The sequence below is a fragment of the Mirounga angustirostris genome, unplaced genomic scaffold, assembly GCF_029215605.1.
Source record: "Mirounga angustirostris isolate CCGP_5_RB_7025 unplaced genomic scaffold, mMirAng1.0.hap1 SCAF_3, whole genome shotgun sequence".
NCBI lineage: Eukaryota > Metazoa > Chordata > Mammalia > Carnivora > Phocidae > Mirounga > Mirounga angustirostris.
The window spans coordinates 187,490,185-187,514,903 of NW_026991711.1; the positions used below are offsets into that span (position 1 = coordinate 187,490,185).

General features: G+C 58.7%; 1 long non-coding RNA gene across 1 annotated transcript in view; it reads right to left on the reverse strand.

The window, feature by feature from the left end:
* LOC135363926 (uncharacterized) overlaps positions 1–4,483 on the reverse strand; it is a 41,884-nt gene extending 37,401 nt beyond the window's left edge. The window contains exon 1 of the long non-coding RNA XR_010410344.1: positions 3,908–4,483. This is a non-coding gene — a long non-coding RNA (uncharacterized LOC135363926). The remainder of the gene's footprint in view (positions 1–3,907) is intronic.
* Positions 4,484–24,719: the final 20,236 nt, after the last annotated feature.

Here is a 24,719-nt window from a genome sequence, read left to right on the forward strand (position 1 = left end):
CGCCTGCGCTCTGCGCGCCCGCTCGGCCGGCGAGGCCGTTGCGACCGTTGAGGCAGGGCGAGGGGAGGAGAAGGAGAGCCGCACAACGCCCCACCCGGCGCCCGAGAGCGCTGTTCCGGTGAGCCCGGCTCCGGCCCCGGTAGTCCGCTCCAGGCCGCTCTGGACCACTAGCCGCTCCGAAGATGCCGGCCGCGCTCCGTGCTTTCCCTCCAGCCCTTTGTGTCCCGGCGCGCGTCGGAGGGGACGCGGGAACGCGCGCCGTGCCGTGCGCCTGCGCAAGAGGGCGGGACGGCGCGCCCTGCCGGGAGTCGGGAGCGGGCGCTGCTACTGGTCGCCCCGTCCCGCCCCGCCCCCAACCGCCATTTCGTGCTCCGGCGCGCAGGGCCTCCGCATGATGGACGCCCGGAAGCCGGGACAACAAAGGCCCGAGCGTAAGGTCTGCGCGGCCTGCTGATCTTTCCGCTGCTCGTGGGGCGAAGATGGCGCCCGGACGCTGAAGCTGTGCCCGAATTTGGGGAGAAATGGGCTCCTCTACCTCTTCCGAGTGGGCCGGCGAGCTGGCCCCGGGGTGGAGGGGGGCATGCACGGCCTCCTGTGTGCACAACCCTGGGGTGTGCACCTTACCATGTGTGCACAATCTCGGGATAGTGCACACGACCCAGTATGCCCAAACTTGTGTTTGCACCATCCGACATGCACGAACCGGTGGGTTTCCCCGTGTCCTCTGTGTGCATCATCTTGAGATGTTTCCACCCGCGTATGCGCACGATTCTGTTCGCACCGACTGGCTGCCTACACAGGTCCGTGTGTGTAAGGACTCGTGTTTACACGAACCTGAGATGTGCACAGGTGCACGGATTCATGAATCTGGTGTATGCACCATCCTATGTGTGCCCTGAGGTGTGTGTAGACCCACGAGTGCAAGCTCAGCCTCCCGCAGTCTGGAGCACCTGTGAAAACTATCACGTGTCTGGATTGTTTTGGATTCTTTTGCCTTTGCCGAGTTTACATGCAAAGCATCACCACCTGCCTGCTACTCTATGCTATTTTTAATCTTTCATCCCAGCTCATTGGGCTTCTGCCGTGGCCCCCACTTTGCAATGGGGTCACGTAGTGACAGTGACCGGCAGCCGGTGAAACAGACAAAGAAATGGGCAGTAAAGGGCAACACGATGAAGCTGGGAAGGAGGCCCCTGCCTCGCAAGATTAAAAAAAGCTTCCTGGAGGAAGCCATGAACGAAGGCCAGGCCCTGGCTACAGAGAGAATCAGGCGTCAAGCCCCAGTTTCTAATCAGGCCTGAGAACTTTGTTTTAGGGGGCATTAAACAGGAGATGCCACCAAATTCATATTTGAGAGGATCGGTTGAAGCAGAAGAAACTGGTGATAGGAGGGTGTGTGGGAAAGAGGCCTATTTGTGGGGCACAGGGGACAAGAGAGTGAGGGAACAGGCTCAGCAGGGAAGTGGCCTCTCCAGGGAGGGAATGGGGTAGAAAAGCAGGATGGGGGACTGTGGTCTCCCCAACTGTTTACACTTCCTGCTGTTTCCAGCTCTTCTGTGTTGAGCACACTCCTCTCCCCAGTGGAGAGACAAAGACTCAGGCCCCTGCTCTGACCTGGCTGGGTGCCTGGGCAAGCACCTCTGTCAGTGGAGACGGAGGGAGATACTCCCTTCGGAATACTGCAGGCAGGGAGTAAGTATTCAGTAAACATGGGATGTTAGCATTTCTGCCGGACTGACTGGAAGTTCCCTAGTCCTGCCTTCCTTGTCCTGTTTTCAAAGAACCACCTCTTGGTGTCCCTTTCATATAGTTACAAATATTTTCTTGTTATGCTCGCTATTCATAGGTGCATTTTAAAGGCATAAAAATACATCACCTCTGGGGCACCTGGGTGGCTCAGTTGGTTAAGCGTGTCTGCCTTTGGCTCAGGTCATGATCTCAGAGTCCTAGGATTGAGCCCCACATGGGGCTCCCTGCTCAGCGGGGAGCCTGCTTCTCTGTCTCTCTCCCTCTGCCCCGCCACCCCCCCACCCCCCACTCATGCTCTTTCTCTCAAATAAATAAAATCTTAAAAATAAATAAGTACATCACCACTAACGTATCTCTACATTTCCATTAGAATCCCTCTACAATATGTTATCGTTGTACCCACATATGAATGTGTCTCATGATGGAGAATGGGGCCACTTCATAGGACAGGCTTTTCCATGAAACATGTAAAATTTACCTTTATGAGGGCCAGATCTTTGCGATCTGAAGTTTTTTTTTATTCTGCCACCCAAAAGACACTTTTGAGCATATGCTGTGTTAGGTTTGTGTTAAGGCTAGGCATATAGCAGTGAAAGGGAGCAAAATATACTACCCCGAAATAGGCCTCTTTAGCATACTGATTATTTTCGGCTGGTTATTTTTGGGAAACAGTAGACACAGGTGAAGCTATGAAAACAGAGTAGAAGTTACCCTTTTGTAAGAGACATTTACATTTATAAGGGAAATCTCCATTTGTAAGGGTCTCCCTCACTGTACCAGGAAGAGGAGGATGACTCTAAATCTCTGGAAACTCTTATCAATGGAGAAGACAACAATTTAAATCTACACAACAACCTTACACTTGTTTACTGTGCTTTGCTGGTAACCTCCTGTAATTGGCTCCCTATCGCCAGCATCTTTTGTCTTTAACTGAAAATGGTATTTAAGGTGATGGCTTTGGCCATTTGGGAGACTTAGTTACTTGTGTATACTTTCGTTCGTTTTTCTCTTGTTAATCTGTCTTGTATCACTTTAATTATTAGGCCAGCCAAAGAACCTAGAAGGGAAGAAGGGAAAACTTCACCACCTCTGCAGCAGCCAGATACAATTCCTGCCTCGAGGAACTTAAAAACCCAAATCACAGGATACCAGGGTCCAAGAGCAAATAGCTTCTTCACACCTGATATGATGCTGAAAGTCTATGCAGTGTGGATTACAGTCCGCTGGGCTGTCCCTGTGCATCCTGAATTAAAAGTGTAGGGAGGGAATGCCTGGCTGGCTCTATTGGTAGAGCTCAACACTCGATTTCTGGGTTGTGGTTTTGAGCCCCATGTTGCGTGTAGAGATCATCTTTGGGGGAGAAAAAAACTCTAGGGAGCTGTGGAGGTGCAGACTGGATGGGTGCACAACCACCCGCCCCCATAGGGAGCGACCTTGTCAAACCCAGCCTCCCTCTCCCACATGCATTCCACAGTTGTCCCAGTCCTGGTCATGGTCCATAGTCCTTGCTACTGGGGGTGGAGAGAACCGAGCGCATGATCAGGAGCACCAGGCACTTCATTTATACCCAAGTAGGGACCTTCCCCAGAAGGGGGCTGTGGGCATGGAGGGCGCCCAGGTTGCCTTTAAGGATGGGGCGATCCTGCTGAGCCCTCTTGGCAGCCACTTCTGGGCAGCCCTGCCTGCCTGGGAGGCGGGGCCTTGGGGATAAATGGTCATTGTGCCAGTATCAGTCAGACAAGGTTGACACACCACCACTTTAATCCACCAGCAGGGCCACAGGCTGGAACCTCCTAGGAAACCAAGCCTGAGACCTGATCTCAATCAAATCTGTGTAACCTGGAAGTAGGTGAGGTGGTCCCACCCCTCTTCCTGCTGAACAGGCACGTTGTACTGGATCACTGCTCTGCATTTCACACTTTTCCCAAAGCCAAGGATCTGGGTGACATCATTCTCCCTCAACGGCCCTTTCTTGGAGTATGCTCCAGACTCCAGCTCCCCGGCCTCCCAGCTCCTGAGCAGAGGGCCAGAACTGCCCCCTCTGAATGCTGTGCTGGGGTGGAGTCCATGCCCGGGAAACACCTGGTGGGGAATTTCTCTAGCTCCCAAGAGTAAACCACAGAGACCTAGAAGGCACCACCCTTAGGCAGCTTCTTACCTCCAAGGGTCACATTTAAGAGAGGAAGGGTCCCTGGAGAAATGAGACCGTTTGCAGAAGAATAAATGCCGCCTTGTGACTTCCTGCAGAGGTCTGTGGGCTTGTTCGGGGCCTGTGTAAATAATTAAATGGAAAACTCCAGAAGGGAGGCCGTCCACGTAAGCCTGACCTTGCCTGCCAGCAGGCCGGTTATAAAAATGTTTCTCCTCTAAGGAGTGACTGGGAGTCAGGAAGCCTCGGTCACCATGCAGAGAAATACGACATTGCTCTGGGCTCCTGGAGAGGGACAACTGGCCTGAGTGTGCCCCTTAGAAAGGGCCAGAGGGATTTCTTCAGGGAGACCATCCCTCCAGGCCGCCCCCTCGCGGCCCAGGTCACAGACCCCAGGGTCTGACATGGTAAAGCCAGGGTCCCGGTGGCCCCAGACGTGTCCTGTCCGCCCCCCCCCCCCGGTCCCCCGCAGGGCAGGCCTGGTCCCTGTAGTCCGCAGGGCGCTGGGGCGGGAGAAGGTTTCCGGCCGGCCCCACCCAGCCAGGCAGGGCGACCCCCTCGGGCCGCAGGCCCCCCCCCCATCCCGCCCCGCGCGCGCCCGGCCCCCGCCCGCCCCCTCGCCGCCCTCCCGCTCCGCCTCCCTTGCCCGCGGGCGGCTCCTCCCGGCGGCGCCCGCCCCTGCCCGGTCCGTCCGGGAGGCGGCGGGCGGGAGCGAGCGGGCCGCGCAAACACTTCCTTATGTGGTGGCTCCGCGGGGCCGGGGCGGCGCCCGGGGGGCTGCTGGGGACGGCGGACACGCCCGGGGCCTCGCGGCCACCCTGGCTGTCGGGCAGGCCCGCTGCGCGCGCCGCGACCTCGGCCCCATCTGGGGGACAAGACCAAGAGGGAAGCCCCCCTGCCCTGTTTGTGCCCGGAGCGTGTCCCTCGTTCCCCTAGAAGGAAGTGGGCATGCCTGCCGGCCAGACCCTCCCTCTCCCCGACTTCCCTGCGGTTTTGGGAACGTGGCCCTGAGATCTGACGTTCGGGCGGACACCTCTCAGGTCTGAAGGGGCCAGAGGTGGGCTGCCTGGCGGGCTGCCGGGTCCCCTTGTCCCGGCCACCACCCTGGCCCCTCCCTGGCCCCTCCGGACATTGCAGCACCCTCATTTGCCGTGGGAGCTATATTTGGCCATGGAGGGATCACAGGGTGACTCATGGGACGGATGGCCCAGGGGTGGGAAATGGATGAGCTGCATCCCTGGAAATGCCGGGGCTTTCTGTTCCAAGCGGGCTTCAGGCTCTAGCCCTCCGAGGGAGCTTGGCATCCAAACTTGGGGCCCAGGGGCTGCCTTCCTGCTGCAAGGACAGGTCTCCAGAGCCTGATTAGTGCGCCCCGGGCTCTGGCACACCCCCACTGGAGCTTCTGAGGCGTCTGCTCTGACCCCTTGAACTGTCCTGGCTTCTCAGGCCACTATCCCTGCTAATTACAGCCTTTGAGCAAACTTTAATATCGGATAGGGCAGGTTCCCTATGGGATACTTTTTAAGTGGGGCTTTTAGCGAGAAGTTTGCCACCCTAGTGACTCTCTAATTGGTCTAATTTCAGAGGGTATGATTTAAGCCTGCATCTGAGGGATAATCCTGGTCTGGGAGGCCTTTGCATGCAGCACCACCTCCACCAGGCTGAAGGAGAAGAAAGTCTGCTTGGCTCCCAGCCCTCCCCACCAGCTTCCCCGTGACTCCCATCCCTCCTCCTGCAGCTCCTAGATTCCTGGCTCCCTGGGGTCTGTCCCTGAGTCACGGGGCACTCATGCCCAAGCTGCCTTCCCGGGCCCTGCTCTTACTACCCAGCACCAGAAAATGATTTCCAGCCTTAGAGTCCCCCTCAGCCCCAGCCCACTCACCCATCTTTGTTCAGTGGGACAGGATTCCAGCCCCCCAATTAGAAAAACCACTCTTCTATAGACTATAAGGTTCTAGAACCTGAAGTTCCTGATCAGGGGCGCTTGGCTGGCTTGGTGGGTAGAGTGTGCAACTCTTGATCTCAGAGTTGTAAGTTTGAGTCCCACATTGGGTGTAGAGATTACTTAAAAATAAAATCTTAAAAGAAAAAAGAAAGAATGAATCTTGTGAGTAAGAGGACAATGGTCATCCTTGCCCAGTGTGCTGAAATACTACATCAGTGGATAGACTGTTTGGTTTTAAGATTCTCTTTTCACACTGGGGACAGGCCCCGAGGAATCTGGAGAAGGGAGATGGGGAAACGGACACTCAAAAGCAGGAGACACTCTGTAATCCATACACTGATAAAATGGCCAAATCTTGGAGTAAGAAGGGATCTTGGTGGTCATCTCTGTCACTGCAACTACCTAAAACTACCTATTTATTTGTCAGAGAGAGTGAGAATGAGAGAGAGAGAGCGCACACGAGAGGGGGAAGGGTCAGAGGGAGAAGCAGGCTCCCCGCGGAGCAGGGAGCCCAATGCGGGGCTCGATCCCAGGACCCTGAGATCATGACCTGAGCCCAAGGTAGACGCTTAACTGACTGAGCCACCCAGGCGTCCCAGTGTGTTCTGTCTTATATAGAATTGAAATCTGCCTTAATGTTCATCTCCATGGTCCTTGTCTGTCTGTCCACGTGTTCTGTGAAGGCAGGGTCCCGGGCTCCCAGGAGCATAGCAGTTTTCAGTGAATGTGTCCTCGGAATGAATGATGAAATAGCACTGAATGTTCACCAAAGTGTCATCCACACTGGGCTAAGCCACACCAGCTTCTCCCAGCATTCCAAACATGACACTGTTTCTAGAATACTCTTCATCCTTCGCACCGGGCTCCACATCCAGGTCGCAGTGTTTCTTCGAAGCAGTAGTGTGTTCTGTGCCACCTGACCCTGTGAGGACTTATTGTTAGTGCCCCCTGCGGCTGCATCTCTCTCAAAGGCTGGTCCTTTGTGTGGCACAGCTGGAACTTCATTTTATTTTTCTAAAAGATTTATTTATTGGGGCGCCTGGCTGGCTCAGCCGGTTAAGCTACTGCCTTCGGCTCAGGGCATGAACCCAGGGTCCTGGGATCGAGCCCCGCATCGGGCTCCTTGCTCCGCGGGGAGCCTGCTTCTCCCTCTCCCACTCCCCCTGCTTGTGTTCCCTCTCTCGCTGTCTCTCTCTGTCAAATAAATAAAATAAAATCTTTTAAAAATATATATTTATTTTATTTTAGAGAGAGCGAGCATGAGAGGAAGGGGCAGAGGGAGAAGGAAAGAGAATCTCAAGCTGACTCCACGCTGAGTGCAGAGCCCTGACCTACGCGGGGATGAATCCCAGGACCCTGAGATCACGACCTGAGCAGAAACCAAGAGTCCGGCGCATAACCCGACTTCGCCACCCAGGCGCCCTCACAGCTGGAACTTTAACTTTCACAATTTTAGCAAAGGGGAGGGCTCCTTGCTGCATATGACAGTGTCATGCCCTGGGATGGGCCCTTGGTGCCAACTGGCATCTCAGGAGGCTGGGCTGGGTGATGAGCAGCCTGAGTCCTCCTGGGTGGTACCTGCTTCTGGGGCCAAGACCCTGATTGTGGGCAAAGAAGATGCTGGAATATACCCTTTGCTCAGCAAGCAAAATCTGGTTTTGGGGCTCTCCCCAAGGCCCCCAAGTTAAGACCAGTCATCGGCAGGTCCCTGACCATGGTTGCTGGAGCCCCATAAGGCCCCAGGGCTCCCAGATTCCGTGCTCAGCTTTGCCCTCCCACAAAGCTGCCTGGGTGGGCAAACTCACACCTCTTGCCATCAGTTTGTGGATCTGACTAGGGGTGGTGAGAGGAGGCTGCGGCCCTGAGGCTGCCTCCGGTGGACTGGGAGTCTAGCTGGGATCAGGCCTGGCCTCAGGTTGCAGACCAAAGGCAAGTAGAAGGTGAAGTCCGCCAAGTTCCCCCAGGAGACACTGGGGGCCTCTGCCCAGAGAGGTTCCCCCCCCCCCGCCGGAGGGACTTTATGCTACACAGAGTGCCCACCCTCTGAAATGACCCACAGGCATTATTCCAGGTGGTCCTGTGCCTGGTGGGGGGGTGCAGTGGTGGGAGCTCTGGCAGGGCAGGGCCAGTGGGGGGAGGGGCAGGGGGCGGGGGAGGGTCCTTGCTGCTGCCGTATCCCACCGCAGGATCATTGTGACAGAGAGGAAACCCCAGAAACCAACAAGGTCAGTGCAGGGCCCCCGGAAAGGCAGATAGAATTCCCCTGAGTCTGAGAAGGAAAGGAAAGCGCAGGAGAGCCCGTGGGAGGGTGACTCTCCTGGTCCTCGAGTGCGGCAGGCTCTCAGCTCGGTCCTGGCAGAGGGCAATGGGGCACTGGCTCGGCCTAGCTCTGGGAGGACACCAGCTTGGCCTCCCTGGGGCTCACTGGGGTGGCCCAGGTGTGCCAAGGAGAGCAGGACCCACACCCAGTGCCCACCCTCCCAGTCCCTGCCCTCCACCCAGCTCCGGCACACCCCTTCGCTCTACCCCCCTCCCCCCTTCTCCACTGTGCTGGCTCTGGGTGGGGGGTAAGTGCCTCCCTCCTTGCTCCCTCACAGACGGGCTCAGGCTCAGAGCCTCGGGTCCTGCCCCAGGCCTGGGAGAGCCTGAGAGAGCCTCCTGAACCCCCTTGTGGTCTGTCTAAGGGTCTGAGGCAGGCTGCACGTGTAGGGAAAGAGCCCTGGCTGGGTTCTCAGGGGCAGGGGTGAGGTCCCGCTCTGGCCCTAGCTGGCTACATGACCTCGGACCGCTCACCGTGCTCACTGGCCCTCAGTCCTCAGATCCCAGCTTTGCTGGCCAACGTGTAATTGCTCTGCTTCTCAGAGAGTAGACCATACGAGCCTTGCCTAGGTGGGAAGGAGCAGGGAGGAGAAGGTCAAGGCCAGAGTCTGGGCGTGAAATGCAAAGAACTCAATATGTAAATCAGTCAACATTTGTTCCTTTTCTGCAGGCCCAGGGAGACCCGGATGCTCCCAAGAGTGCCTGTGGCCTGACCTCTGAGTGTCCTCACAGAGAGGAGCAGGCTGGGCACCTGTGGGGGCACAGTGGCATTCACGTGCTGGGGACAGGGCCCTGGCTGGAAGCCAGCCTTCCTCTGCCTGAGCCCAGGGCCCCTGGTCCCCTGTCCAATGAAAGGCGCAGCCTTCTGCCCCTCTGCGGTCACTTGTCCCACAGACTTTTGGTGGCATCTACCCTTCCCCAGGCTCAGGGGGGAATGTGTTTCAGTCTGGGGCTGAGGCGGCCCTGTGGGTCTGGTGGCTGATACGGCAAAGACCTCTGAGGAGCTGACGGGCCACCCACTTAACTGGGACAGTTGTGGCTTGGGCCAGAGGTCTCGGAAGGTCAGGCCCCTGAGGCACTTTCTTGCATGAAATCCCTTGGGGTAAGAGGTGCCCAGCTTGGGACCCTGGGACCTGCCGCAAAGGATGGCAGGTACTCAAATGCTCCTGCTCAGAGTGACGCCAGCACTTGGGGGAGGGGTGGCTGTTTTCTGGGGCCCTGGGGAGACCCAGATGTTGTCTCTTTTCAGCTCACCGCTTCCCAAAGGGGGAGGGGGGACCCTGGGGAGGCCACAAGGAGGAGCCAAGGGGCCCCCAGGGTTCACTAAGGAGCAGTCAGGGAGGGAGGGGCCATCTGTTCCCCAGGTTGCAGGCTTCAGGGAGCAGCATGGGCCACCAGGAGTGGCTTCCCAGCACCAGCCGACAGGGCCACCCTCCAGAAGCAGGCTCCAGGGGGTCCTGGTGGGGGGCTGAGTAGATAAAGGAAGAGATGGGGCTTTGGTGGGGAGGGGGACATGAGGCCAGGAAAAGAGGGTCAGTCCCTAAGAGACGATGGGAGGGCCTACCCTCTGGGGTCCCTCTCTCCATCTGCCTGCCAGAGGGCAGGCACCAAAGGGCCTCAGACCTAGCCCACCTGGCAATTTCAAAGCCCTTTCAGGCCCTGGACAAGGACAGAGGGTCCCCGTTTTACTGAAACTCTTGTTTTCCACCAAAATCAATGAGTCTCAGTTTTTGAGGGTCCTTGGAGTCCCCCTGAAGAGCTGGATGAGAGCCTCAGGAAGGAGACATAGGAGAGGGGTTACAGACCTGGGAGACTGTCTCTGGGCACTGTCCCCCCAGGGCTCTCACATCTGATCCCCGCCACCCCAGCCCTGGGCCAGCTGGAAAGCCCCACTCCCTCCCGTTCCCCCTCTCTGCTCCCTCTCCCTAGCATCCCAGTCCCAAAGCAAAGAGAGCCCCTCCTGCAGGGCTTCCCACTTCCTGCCTCTGTCACCTGCAAACAGCGCAGACTCCCCTCCCCAACGAGGAAGCAGAGGTGGCTCCGAGCCACTCGGCTGCCGCCTCCCACCCTCCCCCACCCCGGTTCTGGGCACCCGACTCCACATTTCTGCTCAGCGTTGGCTCCTTCCCATCAACACGGAAGCTACCAAGTCCCTCCACGTTACCCCGAGTGCCCCTCGGCTCCCTTTCCTCACAGCCACCCTCTTGAAAGAGATGTCCACACCCGACTCCACTTCCTCCTCCCTTCCTCATTCCTCGGCCCATGGCCACCCTGCAACCACAAAGGGTGTCTCCGCAGCACCTAGTCCGGCTCGCCGTCCTCCTTTCTCCGCTGCCACCAGTGTTCACCTGTCTCCCCTTCCAGGCCTGCTGGCAGGTGTCTCTGTGGGCCTGGGTCTCAGTGCTGGAATTCGCCCTCCAGAAGAGGCAGAGGGCGGGAGGACGGGGTGTGGAGGAGGCCACTGGCACCAGATGCCCTGGGTTCAAAGAGGCCTCACTGCCGACCAGCTGGGTGGCCTTGGGCAAGTTCCCTCAGCCCCTGTGCCTCAGCTTCCTCAGCTGGCAAGCGGGGAGGGCGACGTGGAAGTGCCCCCCCCCCCACCCCGGGTCCTGTGAAGATCTAGAAGCACAGCCCTCCTTTGGTGTGGGCCGTCCAGGGCCAGATAACCAGGGAGAAGGTTCACAGAGGGCTTCTCAGGGCTTTAGGCAGTTTGGCTAATTTGAGAAGACACACACACACACACACACACACACGGGCATCACTCTTCCTGAGCATAGGGTGGGAACATTTTGAGGGGCTCAGTCATTTGCCCAGAATTCCCCGTTCCGGCCACTGCTGCCTTGCTCCCAGAGCACCCAGCTCTGGGCATCTCTACTCAGAACCCAGAGGCCCCTGGGGCAGAAGGGCTGGAGACTGGCAACAGACGGGTTAACTGGAAGAGATGCTTCTCAGGGCCTGAGACAAACCCCCTTCACTCTCCCAGGCTTTCCCCGGTCCCCACAGCCCCCGACACCCCTCCCTTTTCCACACGCCCCCACTCCCTCTTTTCCCAGAGTGACAGAGGGCTCCCCCAGGTGGCCACACGTGCCAAGGCTAGAAGCTGGGGCGTCTGCAAGGACTCGCTTCAGACATTGTGCCCCTTTAGCCCCACAAATACATCTGCCCGGTCAGACCCGGTGTTCCAATCTGAGGGTGGGAAGATGAGGTCACCCGCCCGCGTGTTCTTGTTCGCACCAAGTAAGCCGTGTGTGCGGTCTGGGGCTTGCAAGGTATTCTTAGCCAGCCTATGGCCCCTGCTTGCCCCATCTAACACCCGAGGAGGACTGTCTGCAGGGCCCGGCCCAACCCTCTGCCTCGGGCCGTGGGTCACAGGACAGAGAGACATGGGGACGGGAAGCAGAGCACAGAGGCCCCGCTAGAAGCCAAAAACCTAGCAGCACCAGTAATCACCGCCATTTATCACCTGCCTTCTGCGTGCCCTGGCTTTCCACTCATTTCATTTACTCCTCACAACAACCTAGGAAATAGGCCCTATTACCACCACTGAGCAGCTGAGGAATCAGTAAATCCCTGTCTAAAATGCCCCATCTAGCTCATACCTGAATCTGAACTCAGACACGTCTGACTCCAATTCGTTGCTCTTACGCAAGCCTGCCTCTCTGCATAGGAAGAGAATCTGCCAAAATAGCTAGGAGGGACACAGGTATACCCGTGAGATGCCCATGAGTGCGGATGTACACGTCGGGAGCACACGCAGCCGGTGCTGGGCAGAAGCAAGTGGAACGATGACATTCTAGTCTCCCAAGCGCAGCGAACATGGACATGTGAGAGAGGGAGAAGCAAACCAGCTCCCCTCCAAGGTGCACACACAGGCCCGGAGGGGCCCGATACCTGGCGATGTGTGCAAGAAGACTCAGACTTTGGGGACTGGTCTTTCGAGAACACGGAGACCTGGACACCATGGAGTTCACTAAGATCCAGAAAGTGCCAGGGACAGGCTGCAGCCCGCCCTCAGCTCCCTGGCAGGCTCAGCCTTCTCAGTCCAGACAGGGTCTGGTGCTGGCCACGCACAAGCAAGCGACATACACATGAATGTGGGCTTGGTCACCCCCCCAACACACACACACGCACACACATACATCTTCTGAAAACAGAAACTGCTGCTGCCCTGTGTAGACATAGTTGAACTCTTGGCCTCTGGGGCACATAGTCCAGCTCACGCTGACAAATACACACACACACACACACACAACTCTCGGAGAGAAGAGGAAGAAAGGTCGACCTGGCCAGGGGGCTGAAAATCCCTGCAGCCCCATAGACATCTGGGGCCTGAGCTCTGTCTTCTACCTGGGATTAACGTGGGTTACAGAGCCTGTCCTCAGGCAGCCTCCTCCTACCTTCCCGGGCCCTGAAACGGTCCTTTCCGCCCTCCCATTTTAAAGGTTGGGCCAAGGCCTGGAATGCCCAGGATGGCCACAAGGGGGCGCAGGAGCACTGACTAATCCCTTCAACCCAGCCTCCTCCCGGAACCCTCATTCCCGGATTCCCAAATATGTGATAAGCACCCACTCTCTGCCGGGTGAGAGGGCCCGGAGAGGGGAGAGGGGAGGGGAAAGGCGGTTAGGGCAAGGGAAGAGACACGTACCTATGCTTCAGTGGGACTGGAAGTTAGAGGGCAAAGACTTGGCTGGAGGGGCGGGGTCAAAGAGAACAGCGAGACTGTACTGAGCGCCAGCTGCGCTCCAAGCTCTTCCAGATTTGATATGCATTAGCTCCTCTAATCCGTAACTGCATGAACTCCGTTTTCCCATTACTCTACTTTCGTTGTGGGTATTGTGGGTGTAGTACCGCAGGCATGATAGTCACTTCATAGAGTTGCTGTAAGGATTAAACGGATCAGTATGATTATGTGCAAAGCGCTTGGAACACTGCCCACTTGTTATCCCCAGTTGTGGGAACTCATCCCCATTTTACAGATGGGGAAACAAAGGCACAGTTAGCAAGGAGTGGCCTCGGGGGTGCCTGGGTAGCTCAGTCAATTAAGCGTCGACTCTTGATCTCAGCTCAGGTCTTGATCTCAGGGTTGTGAGTTCAAGTCCCTCATTGGACGTGGAGCCTACTTAATTCAAAACAAAACAAAACAAGGGATGGCCTCAGGATTCAATAATGAGCAGGCTGGTTCCAGAGTGTGGGCTTACCCACTTATTAGACCCCCTGGTAGGTCCAATCAGGGAGTTCTGGGGGCGGTGTGGAGCCACTAGAGAATTTTAGTAGGGAAGGAGTAAGACTTAGTATGCTTTTCATGTTGGCTGGGGGTGGGGGCAGGCTGGTGGCAGGGTGACACTGGTCAGGTGGAGGCTATCACCATGGTGCCAGCTGTGACTAGGATGGCAAGGGAGGGGTAGAAAGAAGACAGATAAGGCAGATTTGAGACATTAAGGAAGCAGCCCGGAGGGTCTTGGTGACCAATTTCATGTCAGAGCTGGGGGGAAAGGAGGGTGGAAAACAGTGGATGGAGAAGCAGAGTTGGGAGAGGACCATGTGGGTCATCTGAAGGGAGAAATCTGTAGGCCCCTGGCCTGCCCTCTAGTCTTGACCTGGGAGAGGGCTCCATACTCTCAGACCTGAACATAAAAAAGAGGCCACCCCCAGATTCCTCTGCCCCACCTTTCCTGGAGAGCCTGGGGATGTGTGAGGCCAGGAATCCTAAACTTTGGCTCCCTTCCGTTCAGGGTCTAGGGGGCTCTGGGCTCCACGGCGATGGCACTCTGCTGTTCTCTGCCATCCAACTTGGCACCCTGGCCCTTGCCCACCCTCTCTGGCTGCCTATTGCCCAGCGTGGGACCAGATGAAAACCTCCCCTCCTCTCCCACCCACACGTTGAGGCTTCAGTCTCACAAAGCTGTCTTCTACAGGATCTCATTTAATCCTCACAACAACCTGGGAGTAGATCCTTACTTCCTTGGCTTCACAACTGCAGGAGCCACCTCTGAGGTAAGGGGCTCGCCCTGGGTCACATAGCTTGTGTCTGGACCAGCCCCCTGCCAGGACTTCGGCTGCAAATTTTCGGCTCCTGCCTGCCCCACTCCCAGCACCGCTGGCTCTTGGTGGCCATCTTGGGGAGATGGAGGTCCCTACACCTCGCAGCTTAGGTTTCCGTGCAGAGCCCAGAAAGGGGCTGAGAGAGGGGCATGGTTTGGAGTCACCGGAGGTCCCGGGGAAGACCAGGGTCCTGCGTCAGTCCCAGCTAGGGAAACCAGGCAAGGAGGGGAACTTGGTGGGTGGGGGAGAGCTTCCCAAAGGGTGGGGGTGGAGTGGGACGTGTGGAGGCAGGCAAGTGAGGACAAAGAGGCTGCCAGGTGTGCAGCCGGCCCCAGCCGCCAGCCTAGATTCAAAGCGGGGCTGAGGCTGTGATTGGTGGCCCGGGTTCCTCGCCCCACCCCTTCTCTCTCACCTCCCGGGCAGCTGAGAAAGAGCGATGGGGTTGAGAAGGCCGCTCATCATGTAAGTCCTTAAGCACGAAGCGTGGCCTGGCTGGCAGCGAACTCAATTAAGTACCTGTCCTACCCCAAGCCCTGCCAGGACCCCGTATGGCTTTCTGGCGCCACCGCCATCAGCCCCGGTGACTCCCCGAGCCGCTAGGTTTGGGTACCCCGGGCCTCAGGTCACCCAACCACCCCTCTTCTGGGGCGTCCTCCAGCCCGCGCCCTCCTCCACTCCTTTTACCTCTAGCCCAGTCCTCTCTGAGTGTCTCCTGTTCCCTGACCCCTCTCCCAGGGCAGCCACGAGGCCCCGGCCAGGCTCCCGCAAAGGGCGGCTTCCTGGGTCCTACCCCATTTCCACGTGGGCAACCTGGCCCTCCGTGCCCGGGAACCTTGCCCTCCGGGCCTCCCCGCGGGGCGCAGACGAGGCCCCCCTGCCCCGGCCCTCGGGAACCCGCGCGCAGCTGGGCGGGGGCGGGGCTGGGGGCACCTAGGTGCACAGGTTGTCTGGCTCCGCCGAGTGCCGGTCGAGGGGGGCTGGGCGGGAATCCGACTCCGGCCTGCGCCCCGCCCCCGGCGCAGATGGCGGGGGCGCGGGCGGGTCCCGGGCGGCCGAACGGGGCTCCGGTTTCGGCCGCGAGGGGCGGGGCGGGCGCGAGGGGCCCCGCTGAGGCCGCGGCCAATCACCGCCCAGCCGGGACTCTCCCGCGCCCCCAGCCACCAATCACGGCCCGGCCTGGCCGCCCCCGCCCCACCGCGTCCTTTGTTCCCGCTCTCCCGGGCGGCCCCCCCAGCTCCCGCGCGGCCCCCGCCGCCGGGCTCCAGGCCTCCAGCCCTGCGACTTCCGGCCCGCGCGGACCGGGCCGTGTGCAGGCGCCCGTGTACTCGGGGTGCGCGCGCGTGTGTGCAGGGCCCGCCCGCGGGACGCTCCGCGCCCCGCCGCCTCCAGGCCCAGGCCTGCGGGTGGCCTTGCACGCTCGTGTGCCCGCAGCTGCCTCAGGAGGCCTGACTAAAGCCCCAGTAAAGCTCTTTCGAGAGGCTGAGCTCTGGCCACGGGCAGGGGCTACGAGTGAGCACCGGGACCTGGCAGTGGTCCAGCTCAGGCTGCACCTTTCCTTACCGAGCCGTGGTTTTCCGCACACTCTCACGCTTCCCTGCGTGCTGCCTCACATGCATCCACCTGATGAACTCGAAGTCTCCTTTCCAGACTTATCTTGGGGGTTGCTTTCTCTTCGGCGCCCTTGGGAGTCGCAGGTGCCTCTGGTGTCCCCCACTCGCCCAGCACGTGGTCCCCTCTGGTCTGGGTTTCTGGCATGTGCAGCAGTGAGGCTCCGAGGGACTCAGACTCAGTAACCCCAACGCCTGGCAGAGCGTGACGCTCCATACATGTCCACTCGAGGGACAGCAACAGGCTGTCATCCCAAATACTTCCACAGTCACACACCACCTTCAGGCCTAATCGTGGTTCCACTTGAGCCTGAGGCTTGTCATTTCAGGCCTGTTACAAGGATTTTAAAATAGCTAAAATCTTTGAAGAACAGAGTGACTGCCTGGTAAGGAGCCGCCACACCCACTCAGGCAGCCCACAGCCCCTGCCATACCATGGACTTGCCCTCCCAGAGCCCTTGCCACTGACAAGTTCCCAGTGAATACTTCTCCTCCACCTCCTGCCCCCCACCCCCCGCCACAGTGCCTTCCCTTGACCTCTGAGCCTTCTGTTCAAGACTCCATCCTCAATTCCCTTCTCCCCTTATTCCATCTTCTGTGAGCTCATCCACCCCCGCACCTCCACCTGCCCTGCTGCACCAGTCTCCTGGCTCCCCAGAAACCTCCACCTGGATATCCTTCAAGAATCGCAAACCCAATTTGTCTCAAACTCAAGGTCCTAATCCTGCCACACCTGCTCCTAAATCTCGATCGCCATTGCCCAGGCCGGAGACTTGGGTGTCATCCTCACCCCTCTTGCCCACCATCTACTGTGACCAAGTCTGTGCTTCCAGGTCTCACTGTCCCACTGCCCTAGGACCAGCGCCTTGGCCCACACTCTTCTACTTCTTGCCTGTTCTCCTAATCAACCTCCTTGCTCTCTGCCTCCACAGTCTACAGGGCTTGCTGCTTGCAAAGTTCCTTCTCCCATTGTCCTCAGCATCTAGTCCCAACTCCTGGTTATAACTGCAAGGGCCCTGCCATCTGGCCCTGTCTGCCTTCCCATCCCAGCCCCAGGCACATAGAATTACTTCGGTTGAAGCCCTTGACACAGGTTAGAAGGTTGGGAGTAAGTCCGCATTTCCAGGGCCCCCTAATGGAAATGGTGCCAGGCGATAGGACAATCAGAGGAATAGCTAAGGCTGGGAGGTGAACTGGCTCAGCAAACAAGCTCTGCAAACAGACTCTACAAACAGGCTCTGCAAGCAGACACACCTGGGTCTGGGTGTTGGCTCTGCACTTGCCCATTTTGTGACTTTGCTCTGTTTCTCATCCTCTCTGGCTCTCGTGTCATGTCCCATATGAGTTTACTATTGCGTCTTTGAAGGACTAGAGGGGAACTTAGGACCCAGGGCCAAGACTGGCCAGGGGCTGCCTCCCCTCTCAGGTACTCCCCAGAGCCTCAACGTCTAAATCACCTGGAAGGGAAGGCAGGGCCCAAGATGGAAAAACCATTTGGGAGGCACTGGGGAGGAGGGAAGGGGCAGGGGGGGAGGGGAGGCCGACAAAAGAGACCAGCTGCTGTTTGCACACAAACCCCAAGTTGATAATGAGTGGAGGGGAGGGGGGCGGGGCGGGGAAATGTCTTGGCAGAAGCCTCTGCCAGCTGAAGAGTCTGCCCAGAATCATTGTGCCCCTCCCTCCTCCCCCCCCGCCCCCCACTCTGGGCCTTCACCACTCACACCCAGCTGTACATCTGCTCCTAGGACTTCAGCAACGGAGGGCAGGAAGGACCCAGTCTTGGGGATCTGGCCCCTTCAGCCCAAGGCTCAAATCCTCCCCCTCCGGCCACGCATCCTGAGAGCAGCCCCAGGGAAGCCCAAAGGAAAGAGCCTAATGGAGCCCAAGGGCGTCCGAGGACTTGGAGCAGGCCCAGGGGCTCCCATCAGCCCCTTGGCCCCGAGAAAAGCCAGGAAGGCCCCTGGGTGGCCCATCAGACAGGATGCTGATAAACAAGGAAGACCAGCCAGGACCCTGGGTGTCAGGAGTGGGAACCCCACCACCCTTTGGTCACCCGCGCCTGGACAGTTGCAGAAGAGCTTCCTCTCCTGTAGCCCCAGGGCCCTGTTCTATCTATGCCCATCTCCCCCCCCCCCCTGCCCCCAGGGTGGGGCTGGCCTGTTGGCGTCTTCCCTGGGCGACGCCGCCCACGCCCGCGGCCCACGCCGGCGGCCCGTGCCCTGCCCGCGGCCACTGCTGCCATGTGGGCAGTGGGTGCAGCTGCCAGGAGGGTGCTCTGGCTGCTGCCGTGCGCCAGCCTAGCAACCGCTCCCAGGGGCAGGGAGAGGCCGCGCCAGGAGGGGAGGGCAGCTCTCGTGCCCGCCCCTCCGCCTGCTGCCGCCTCTTTTCCCTCGATGCCCCAGCTCCCTGCCAGCACCTGCTCCCGAAGAGGCTCAGCCTTCCGCCGGGCTCCAAGGACAGAGGCCGGACCGTGGCAAACCCGCACACCCCGGGCCTGGGGCTTCTGCACACTGGTGCCTGGGCAGCCTGGGCAGCCTGGGGCTGAGCTTCGCGGGGAGCGGCAGGGAGGAAACCTCCACCGCGTGGCCATAAGCCACCCCCCCACCCCCCCGGGCCCGGAGCTTGGTGGTGGCACGGAGGACTGCCCTTCGCGTTCCCTCTCAGCAGCTGCCCTCTCCCTCTCTCAAGGCCAGAATGGGACTGGCTGCAGTGGGAGGGAAGAGGGCAGGCCAAGGAGGCAGGAGAGCTGGGCACAGACTTGGAGAAGAGGATGAGAGCGGCACGGGAGCCGAGGTTCACAATGAGGAGGAATCGTGGGGCCGGGTGACAGAGGGGCCTTGAACGCCAAGGTGACAGGAGTTTATCTGGAATCTGTCGGAGCCACAGAAGATGCTGAGCAAGGAACAAGGTGGATAGGGCAGTGGAGAGCCCGCGGCCACACACCAGGGAACGGTGGCCAGGTGTGTTTGGACGCAGGGCAGCGGGGCCCACAGTATGGATAACACCAGGGGGCCTGGGGTCAGACAGGTCCGGGTTCCAGTCCAAACCTGGAGCCTCTCTGGGCCTCAGCTCCCTCAGCTGTAATTTGGAGGCAACACGAGACCTCCCTGTGGGTGGGTTGGGAGGGTTGGACAATGGGATGTTTGCAGGAACTCTCCAGAAAGTGCACTGTTGTCACTAGTGGGAAAAAGAGTGATGGGAATGGGGGCTCCCTCTCCTGAGACACAGGGTGGCCTCCACGTGGTTAGAGGAACGCGCTGGTGCTCACTTCCCTTCCTGGTGTGTGTGTGGGGAGCAGCGGTGTAGACGGACTGGTGGTGGGCTCTGGAGGGGGCCCTGCACAGCAATGGCTATGTAGCCGGAGTCCAAAGGCCCCGGGTGTGTCCCTGAGCCCGAGCTCAGCCTGAGCGGGCATGTGGGTAGGCAAGAACAAGGGCTGTTGGAGTGGTGGCCTGCAGGGACACAGCACGCGGAGGGTCTCCAGGGCTCCCCTACGAGGTCTGGATACGACGGAGGAAAAGGCAGGTCGGGCCAAGAAGCCAGCACCCCACAAGGTTGTAGATGGTGAAGGGGGCTTGCCCTAAAAAGGCCACTGGAGTTCAGAAAGGGTAAAGAGGTGCCCTGGGCAGGCGTGTGTGCCCACTGCGTCGAGCCCAAAGGAGTGGGTGTTCAGGGAAATGTTCCCTCAGGTTGATTTCACCAGTAGAGGACCTTCAGCAGTACCAGGCCCTAAGGATGGAGAATGCCCACTTAAGACCCTGAGGCCAGGGCCGAGGAGGCCGGCCTGGTGCCACCCTGAGAGGGGACCAGGCTGGCCGGGGCCCAAGGCCTTACCCAGCCTGCCCTCCCGGGCCCAGGCCACAGAGGAGGCATTGATGGCAAGCGAGGCGCCCAGAGGCCACGGCAGCTGGTGCGGCGTGGGCATCGCTGGGCCTTGCCGGGGGAGTGGCGTGATCTCCGCAGCACCCAGGCCTCGAGCGGGCTCCAGGGCACAGCGTCTGAGCCGCTGCGGTCCGTGGGGGCGCCCTGCACATCCTTGCCCGGGGAAACTTCTGTGCAGCAACAGCTCTGACTCAGTGCCCGCACACCCCGAGAAGGAGAAAGCACGGCCCTTCCTTCCCAGCCTCCACCCTCCAGCCCCACGGTATCTCTGCCCCCGCCAGACTTCTTCAGTGACATCCCCCCTTCCCCGACACACGCAGCAGGCAGAATCGGGGTACCTGGTCCTGGCCCCCTCTCTGGCCCGGCTTTCTTCCCCCTGGACTCCCAGGGAAACTTTTCTCTGTCCGGTGTGCCCTCAGTTCCCCCTCTGATTCTCTGCTCTCCGTGCCCCCAAGGCCTCTGCTCCGGCTTGCCTCCTCCATGGAGCATTCTGGGATTGTTCCAGGCCGAGTTAGACCCTCACAGGCCTAAACCTCTGATGTGGTTGTCATCTTACTTATCAGGCTGGAGTACAGCTGTTCACGGGCAAAGCTCCTTAGAGATGGAACTCGGCTCAAGATCTCCCTCTCTCCTCGTAGGCCCAGAATTAGCATCAGAGTGGCCAGTGGCCTGCTCTGCCGCCCCCCAGCCTCCCGCCAATGCCCACATGAGCTGTCCGCCCCGGGGACCACCTGACCGGGGTGTTTTCAGCTGAACCGATGCAGGCCCCGCAACGGCTTTGGGCCAAAGCCCGGCTGCATTCACACTCTGCACACCCGGGGCCCAGGCGGACATGCGCATTTACACACACACACACACACGTGCACACTCAGGCTGACTCCGACACGCACATCTGCACAAATACAAACACAGATGTGCACACGTACCAACACACATTGATCGGCGCCCACACAGACACAGAGATGCACACGCATGCATGCCACACACAGGCACCCACAGACACACTCGCCGACACTTGCACCTGCTGAGCCAGGCCGGGGGCTCAGGAGGAGGAGCTGCGGATCCCTGCGGCCGCCGCCACCTCCTTCCTTCTGGAGCCACCAGGCCAGCAGAGGGCGCCCGAGGCCCCTTCCCTCCAGGCCCAGCCGCCACCGGAGGGGGAGCATGGGGTCAGCACCCTCCCTCCCAAGCCAGGTCCCCTTTGTTCCCCAGCCCCGGAGGAGGCCACTGCGCCTGGGGACCGCTTGGCCACAGAGTCCTCGGGGCCCTGCTTGGTCTCGCTCCTCTTGGCCCTGGAGATGAGCTGGGGGGCCGTGGGGCACAGTGCGGGGATGGCAGCCACCACAAGAAAGGAGAGCTAGCCCATCATCCAGGGCCCGGCAGGCAGGACCATGCGGCCCCCTGGGGTCCTCACAGGCCTGCAGCCCTTCCCCTCTCCCCACTGTCCGTCCAAGGGTCTGTTAACATGTTATCTCCTGGGAGGGGGACCTTGACCACTGAAATGGGGGCTAGGACCCCAAAAGCAAGCCCTTCAATCCTCCCCTTTCACCAGTGCTCAGCTCTTCTGGCCCCATCAAGCACACTGGTGAGGTCTATGATTCTGTAAGGACAGAAGCCTGAGGTCTTCCCAACCCCCAACCCTGAAACCCAGAGTCCTGGAGCTGTGCAAAGCGGAGGTTACACCTGGGAGTCACTGAAGACCTGCCTCTGCTGCCCACAAGTTAAAGGCCTTGGGCCAGTGATCCATGCCTCAGTTTTCTCATCTGGAAAATGGGCATCCCTAACAGTCACTGCCTTGCAGATGTATGCAAGGACAAACAAGGTAGCACATGCAGACCCCTGGTTTGGGGCCGGGCACCCGGTGTGTGGAAGTTGGGTGTTATCCTTGTTGTGATTACTGTGTCCTGAGCCCTTTCCTGGCTGAGCCTTTGAGACAGAGAGCAGAGAGCCATGCAGTAGGTGCTCACTAAACCCTGAGGCATGAACACCATAGGGGTCAGCCTGGGAATGCCACACCTACACCATCAGCAAACAGCACGCCTCAGGGAGAGCCCGGCAAGATGCCAGGCCTTGTTTTCCAAGTGGTTTGTTTCTCCGGGACTTGAAGGTCGGTCCCTCATGGGACCGAGCTCGCAACCTGGCCTTGTGCCTTGGCTGAACAAGGTTCCTCTTCCTCTTTCTCCCAGGACAGGAGGACTAGGCTGGCCTTCCCTGTCCACTCCCTCCAAACTGATTCTTAATTGTCCCACCATAATTAGGCTCTTTGGCACTCAGAGGGGAAGTCCATGTCTCCTCTTCATCCCCCAGACTCAGGCTGGTCCACAATGAGGGTCTCCCCATTGTAGGGGTATTGCTGCCCCTCCTGGAGGCAGGTGGGGAGCCCTGGCCAAGCCTGTGCCAGGGGTGGGCCCTCCTGTCCCCTGTGGCCCGGCCCCTTGCTTAGTGGTCAGCTGTGCATGGGGCTCAGCAGGGCCCAGGCAGGCTGCTCCTGTCATTAGCGGCCCAGCCTCCCTCCAAGTGAATTAGCTAGTCCTCCGGGAGTGAGTGCTGAGGGCTGCAGGCTCCTGGCACTGGCCAGTGATTCATTCACCACAGCCTCACCCCCACCAGAGGCCAGCAGTGTCCCTGCCCCCAGACCACTGGCCTGACTGGCGGCCGGGGAGCAGGAGGCTGGTGCCCAGAGCAGCCCTGGCTGCCCGTCCATCTGCCCCTATCATCCTATTAATCAGGTTGTTCCCTGCTCCCTCGGGTCACACTCGCCTCCATCCGCCCACCCCTCCCTCATGCAGGCCTGGTGGCCCTGGACCTGTGCCCAGCCCTGCTTCCGCCAACCTGGCCGCCCTGCCAGGCTCTGTCTCCCATTTCCTTCATCCCCTGGGCCCCCTGAGTGACCCAAGGGAGGCTCCCTCATCCTCCTTCCCTCTCCCTCTTTGCCTTCCTGCCCCCCTTGACTGAAGCCCTGGGATTCACATAACCAGTCTTGATGAAAAACAGAGGCTCTGCCCATGCATATGAAGTTCCCAGGAACTGCCTGGGGCTGGGCCCTGCCAGCCTCAGTCTGGGTCCTGGCTTTAACATTAACTTGGATGAGGAAGGCATCACCTTGGTCTCTGCCACGAAAGCCCTGAGGAGCCCATACACCTCCCTCCGATGTCACTCCACCCCTCATTCTCATTTACTCAACAGGAGTTAGGTGTTCAGAAACAGGTATTGATGAATGAATGAATGAATGAATGAATGAATGCTCTTCCCCACAGCAAATAGTGACTTCTCTTCATCAACTCGTGTGACTCACATCTTCTCAGATCTCTGCCTTGAAAACTGTCCTATTGCCCCTACAGGGTGGAAAGCACCCATGTTTCGTGGCCAGAAGACATGAATTCCAGAGCTGGCCTATTGTCTCTGAGTTGTGCGATGGAGTCTCTGAGCCAACAGGTCCTCATGGTCATGTTGGGCCGATCCCCCCACCCCCACCTCGCCCAGGCTGGCTTTGAGCATTAGAGGCGTTTTATCTTGTGCAAGGAAAACAGGGCATAGAGATACCACCCAAATGGCAGCCACGAGAGGACTCTGCTCAAAGTGCTCTTCCTGGGGGGCCTCCCTGGCACATATGTGTGCCATTTGCCCTGTATTGTTCTATAATCCTTGATGGTTGCTCTGTAATTGCTCTCACATGGTTTCATCATAATAAATAGCATCTGCAGAGCAGTTCACAGTTTACAAACTGGAACTTTTTCCTCATCCCCTTCCCACCTTTACAAAAAGAAACTTAGAGGCTCAGAGAAGTTAATCGATTTCTCTAAGACCACACAGGAGGGGGGGAGCAGAGCTCACCTCTCCCCAGCCTATGGAGCCTGCTGGTCCCTAGCCCACTGTGTCCCCAGTTCCAGGTAGGGGAGGGAGGCACAGGGAAGGAGCTCGGCAGGAGGCAGGGAGGTTACCTGGGGTCTGATGGCTGATGGAGGAGGTGGGTGCTTCCAAGGCAGGCTGAGCGCATGGGTGTCCGGACAGGATTGTGTGCTCATCTGTGCGTGCAGGTGTCCAGATTGAGACAAGGTGATCCCTGAAGAGGGACTTTGGAGGCATCATGTCTCCCAGGGTGGGATGTAGGACTAGGTTATTTCCATAATTGCTTTCTGTTTTTATTTTATTGATTTATTGATTTATTATTATTTATTTTTAAGTAGGCTCCATGCCCAACATGGGACTTGAACTCACAACCCCAAGATCAAGAGAGGCATGCTCTACTGAGCCAGCCTGGTGCCCCCTCCCCTTCTGTTTTTAGGCTTAGGTGACTCAGAGACTTCCAGAAAAAGACGAGTCCAAATGAAATGCCTCCATTGGAACTGAAGTTCCATTATCACCCAGATCAGCTGCATTATTAGCTATTTGTTTGATTTGCTTATTTTGTTGGTCAGAACACTGAGATATGAGGGAGGACATGGTCCTGTCCCAGAAGTGAGGTGAGGACAGGAGATGGACACAGAGCAGGAATGAGCTGCAGAGGGTCCGCTCTATGGTTCTGCTCCAGGAAAGTAGATGGGGCCCCGGGAGCCATCAGCAGAGAAGGTCTGGATCCATCTGGAGCAGGACTGCTCAACATCTTTGTCTTTTTTTTTTTTTAAGATTTTTATTTATTTATTAGAGAGAGAGAGAGGGAGAGCATGAGTGGGGGGAGGGGCAGAGGGAGAAGCAGGCTCCCCGCTGAGCAGGGATCCAAAAGTGGGGCTCCATCCCAGGACCCTGGGATCATGACCTGAGCCAAAGGCAGACGCTTAACTGACTGAGCCACCCAGGCGCCCCTGCTCATCATCTTTGAAGTCCCAGCTCAGAGGATGCTTCCTCTGGGAAGCCCTCCATACCTGCTCAGGCAGACCTCATCTGTTCTCTCCTCCCGTTCCTCCTACTCTGGCCCTTGGACCTTCCTGACTGTGCTGGCCTCCCCTACTGGGTGGTGAGCAGGGCAGGGAGCCTCTGTGTGTGTGTGGGGGGGGGTTCGTGAGTATGTATCTGCTGACATTTGGGA